The sequence below is a fragment of the Rhinolophus sinicus genome, chromosome 17, assembly GCF_057876585.1.
Source record: "Rhinolophus sinicus isolate RSI-liver-muscle chromosome 17, RSI-T2T, whole genome shotgun sequence".
Taxonomy (NCBI): domain Eukaryota; kingdom Metazoa; phylum Chordata; class Mammalia; order Chiroptera; family Rhinolophidae; genus Rhinolophus; species Rhinolophus sinicus.
In genome coordinates this window covers 154,840,855-154,845,457 of record NC_142517.1, presented here as the reverse complement: position 1 = coordinate 154,845,457, position 4,603 = coordinate 154,840,855, and the positions used below count along the sequence as shown (strand labels likewise).

Here is a 4,603-nt window from a genome sequence, read left to right as displayed (position 1 = left end):
TATTGGATAATTGTGGTCTTTATTAACACATCTGAGAGGTGATTTAGTGAGGGGAATAAGAAGAAAGTATTTGTTAAAGTTTAGGTTCTGATGTGAATTCCAATTATCTCATTATGATGACTAATCCATGTTCCCCCTATCTACTATTAGTGTGGATAATTGGGTGTGAGAGTATATATATATATATATATATATGTATATATACACAAGGAATATATATATCCTATAGCCCCTCAGAAAAACTTGGCACTATTGAATGACTATGGCATCCTATGGGCAACTTAAATCTTTGGTCATAGAGTTAAGAGCTCAGTGTTTCACAGCCCCAAGAGCCCTCTTTGAAATGACCTATGTATGTGTTAACTGTAACAGAAAGACTCATCATCTCTGGATGACATAGGCAGGTTTCAAAACCAGAAATTGTCTGGCAATCACATTTGTGAATGCTGTGGAATGGAATTCACATAAGTGAGTTTAGTTTTGCTTGGTATCTTAGAACGTTCTCAAGTGTTCTTCCATATACCATTTTTCCACAGAAGCAAATCTGATCCTTCAACAGGGCACATAATAGAAAGTATTGTTTTTTTTTTCATTTCAAATCTACATTTAGAGATAAATTATAGCTCCTGATGCTTTGGTTTAGCAAAACTGTTATTTTGGGGGCATGTGTGTTACTTCTGTAATGGCTGACCCAGGGCATGGATAAACTAGCTTTGTGCTGCCTGCTATCTTTTTGGTGGACTATTTTAGATTGGTTCCTGGGGAGCATGCAGATAACTGAGTAACATACATTGGGTCCTCAGCTACTTGGTTTGGAGGTCTCTCCCCTAGGAAACTTGACTACTTCTCAGTGGGAGAGAGTCAACTCTTAGTGGGAGAGAGTCAACTCTTAGTGGCTTCCCTAAGGAATATCTGATACTCCATAGACAATTGGAGGGAAAGGGCAGTGCCAAATGCCTGTTACCTCCCCAGTGGTGTTTGGGTTGTTTCCTAGAGGTGGAAAAGTCATCCATGGCATCATTGAAGGCAGGATGCTATTGCGGGAGATGGCAAAATCAGCAGGAGGCTGCTCTAGGGAATCCTCTACTGCTTACTAAGAAGCAGAAACAGAGTAAAGGCAAAGCCTAAGGGAAGCCTAATCTAACACCCAGTGGAGGGATTGAAAGGGAATCAAGTAATCTTACTAGAAGGTTCAGGGCTAGAATCATGAAAAGTTTGGAGAAACATTTAGAAAGTTCCAGGTATAGCCTTCCACATTACTGATGAGAATTGGAATGACTTGTGAAGATCAATATAGTAGAGAGCAGCCCTACCTACACCAAAATTGAAGACCTCTGATTCAAAGCACCAGGTTTGTTGCATTATGGGATTGTGTATAGGGAGGCAAATAATTTTTTTTTTTCAATGAGGTACAAGGCAGCAAGAATGTCACATTGTGGAGAGGGTGTGGACTTGGGACACATATTAGATCTATGACCTCAATCAGTTTATTAACCTCTCTTTTTTTTAGATTTTTAATAAAATATAGCTAATATACAATATTGTATTTGTTTTAGGTATACACCATAATTATTCAACAGTACCCACCTGGCACTATACTTTGTTATCATATTATTGATTATATTTCCTATGCTAGACAAGTGATCACCGTGATAATTTCAGCAACTATCTGACACCGTACCACATTATCACAATATTATTGACTATATTTCCTATGCTGTATGTTGCATCCCTAAGACTTATTTGTTTTATGCCTGGAACTTGGAACCTCTTATTCCCCCCTCTCTTTTTTAATTTTTCAATTACTGTTGACATCCAATATTATTTTATATTAATTTCAGGTGTACAGCACAGTGGTTAGACATTTGTATAATTTGAGAAGTTGTCTCCCTAATGAGTCTAGCACCCACCTGGCACAATACAAAGCTATTACCATATAATTGATTATATTCCCAATGCTTTACTTTACATACACAAGACTATTTTATAACTACCAATGTGTATTTCTTAATCCTTTCATCCTTTTTTTGCCCTGCCCCCCCATCTAGATATATGACCCTATCTGGCACCATACATAGTTATTACAATATTATTGACTATATTCCTTATGCTATACCCTACATCCTGATGACTACAGCGTAACTACCAATTTGTACTTCTTAATCCTTTCCTCTTTGTTACTCACCCCCAACTCCCTCCCATCTGGCAATCATCAAAATGTTCTCTGTATCTATGAGTTTGTTTATTTCATTTGTTTGTTAATTTTGTTCTTTATTTCACTTATAAGTGAAGTCATATGACTTTTGTCTTTCACTGTCTTACTCCAGTCAGCAAAATACCCCCTAGGTCCATCCATATTGTCGCAGATGGCAAGAATTCATCCTTTTTTATAGTTAAGTAATACCATATTTCCCTGAAAATAAGCCCCACCTGCAAAACAAGGCCCAGTCTGTCAGCCAGACGGACGCATTTAGTACATCCATTGCAACACACGACGGACGTATTGAATTATAAGACGTATTGAATTATAAAATAGTAATGTTAATATATAACTAAATATAAATAAATAATATTATTGACTTTAATACTTAAAATAAGTGATAGTGTAAATTATAATTAAATAGTTGTAAATACCCAAGCGGGCACCTTTGGATGAGAGTTAAATGTCTATGTAACAGATGAATTCGAGAATGACAGAATGACCAATCGGAGTACAGACACAATGCATGAATAATGTGTACACTTGATAATGAACAGACATGGTTGTGTGTCTAATATGAATCTTCATAATTCAATATGTCGTTTGTTGTAATGGACATACTTCATGCACTCGTGTGAAATAAAGAAACGTTTTCTGAATTGTGGCGCCTGCAATTTTTCGTTGCTTTTGTGTGGACCATCATTCTTAACTGTCTTCATTTTTGTTGCCACTTCTGTCTTGTAATCTTCAATTAACACTTGACTTAATGGTAGATTTAAAGGGAGTCATATTTTGACCCCCAGATAAGATGAGTGCAAAAAGAAAGAGCTATTCTGTCGAGTACAAGAAAGGAATTATGGAGGACTCTCAGGGCAAGAATCTTACAGATTTCTGCAAGGAGAAGAAGATGGATCTCCGAATGGGAATTCTTTATCTATCTGTCCTTTGATTCTAAATGATACTTTTGCTGGGTAGAATAATCTTGGTTGTAGGTTCTTGCTTTTTATAACTTTGAATATTTTGTGCCATCCTTTCTGGTCTGCAAAGTTTCTGTTGAGAAAGCAGCTGGCAGTTTTATGGGAGCTCTCTTGGAGGTAACTAACCGCTTTTCTCTTGCTGCTTTTAAGATTATCTCTTTGTCTTTAACCTTTGGCATTTTAATTATGATGTGTCTTGGTGTGGGCCTTTTTGGGTTCATCTTGTTTGGGATTCTGAGCTTCCTGGGCTTGTATGTCTATTTCCTTCACCAGGTTAGGGAAGTTTTCAGTCATTATTTCTTCAAATAGGTTTTCAAGTCCTTGCTCTCTCTCTTCTCCTTCTTGTAACTCTGTATGAGAATATTGGTATGCTTGATGTTTGCCCGGAGGCCCCTTAAACTGTCCTCAGTGTTTTGGATTTTTTTTGCTGTTCTGATTGGGTGTTTCCTGCTACCTTATCTTCTAAATGTCTGATTCAATCCTCTGCTTCATCTAATCTACTGTAGATTTCCTGTAATGTATTCTTCATTTCTGTTATTGTATTCTTTATTTCTGACTTTTTTTTTTAATGTTTTATGTCTTCATTTTTATGTTTCCCATCTCTTTGTCAACGTTTTCCCTGAGCTTACTGAGTATCCTTTTAACAGTGTTTGGAAATCTGCATCTGGTATGTTGCTTGTCCCCATTGTTTTCAGTTCTCTTTCTGGAGCTTTGTTCTGTTCTTTTATTTGGGACATGTTTCTTTGTCCCTCCATTTTTGTTGCTTCCCTGTGTTTGTTTCTATGTATTAGGTAGGGCTGCTATGTCTCCTGATCTTAGTACAGTGGCCTTATGTAGTAGGTGTGCTGTGGGGCCAGTGGCTCAGTCTCCCTGGTCACCAGAGCCAGCTGCTTCAGGTCTGTCCCTGTGTGGGTTGTGTGTGCCCTCCTGTTGTGATTGAGCCTTTATTACTGTTTACACATCAGTGGGAGCACTTGACCCTCGGGATCATTCATTGTGAGGACTGGCCGTGACTACAGTGAAGGAGCTGTGGTGCAGGGACTCACCCTACAGAGCAGGATTCTCTTTAGCAGGGCTCTGTGTCTGCCCACGCTGCACTTTGTGTGTGTTATTGGCAGAAGCAGCTGGCTGGTGTGTGGGTTGTGTGTGCCCTCCTGTTGTGATTGAGCCTTGGTTGCTATTTGCACATCAGTGGGAACAATTGACCCTCAGGCTCATTGGTTGTGAGGACTGGCTGTGACTACAATTGAGGAGTTGTGGTATATGGGCTGACCGTACAGAGCGTGATCGGCCTCAGTAGGGCCTAATCCACTCCTTGGGTGTGCCATCCTTGGAGGCAGTGGGTGATGCTTCAGCTCATTTTGAAGCTGGCCACTGGGTGCACCAGCCCCAGGACCACCTGGGAGGGGACTAAGTCCAGGTCAAG

General features: G+C 39.2%; 1 non-coding gene across 1 annotated transcript; it reads right to left on the bottom strand.

The window, feature by feature from the left end:
• Nucleotides 1-221: 221 nt before the first annotated feature.
• LOC141568093 (small nucleolar RNA SNORA25) lies at nucleotides 222-350 on the bottom strand. The gene has a single exon (XR_012491102.1). It is a non-coding gene; the product is annotated as a small nucleolar RNA SNORA25 (small nucleolar RNA).
• Between the last annotated feature and the right edge of the window lie 4,253 nt (nucleotides 351-4,603).